The sequence below is a fragment of the Camelina sativa genome, chromosome 10 (genome assembly GCF_030686135.1).
Source record: "Camelina sativa cultivar CO46 ecotype springtype chromosome 10, ASM3068613v1".
NCBI lineage: Eukaryota > Viridiplantae > Streptophyta > Magnoliopsida > Brassicales > Brassicaceae > Camelina > Camelina sativa.
This window is the reverse complement of record NC_141889.1, coordinates 27,409,004-27,409,499: the sequence shown is the minus strand read 5'-3', so window position 1 is coordinate 27,409,499 and position 496 is coordinate 27,409,004.

Below are 496 nucleotides of genomic sequence, written 5' to 3'. Positions count from 1 at the left end.
GCATTAAGACTTCCAAGAACTTCGCCGATTTGTCTGAATTGCTCCATCAGACAGACAAATGTTCTGTTGTGAAAATCCTCAAAATCTCTTTTCTCTCTCTAATCAAAAGCAACAAAACTGTTGAATGAACCAATCAAAATTTCAACTGCAGCAGATCAGAATTAGACCAAAGAAACATTTCAGACATTATTAAATAGGGTTTTGAGGCAAAACAAAAAAAACCTGAAACGAAGATCCTTTTATAGAAAGTCAAGGATCGATCAATGGAGCGAGCATACAAAAATCACATCATACAATCACAAAAAAACCTGATCACACCAAACAAGAATCTTAGAAACTTTAAGAGAGAATGGAATTATCAACCGTCTCAATTTTACCTGTAGAGAACGTCTCTCACCGTTACCAGACAATAAAACTTGGATTCACCGGTAGATTCAAAGGAGAAAGGAATCAAAAGGTGGACAGAAACGTATATTTTTTTCTTTCCCAGAATTGT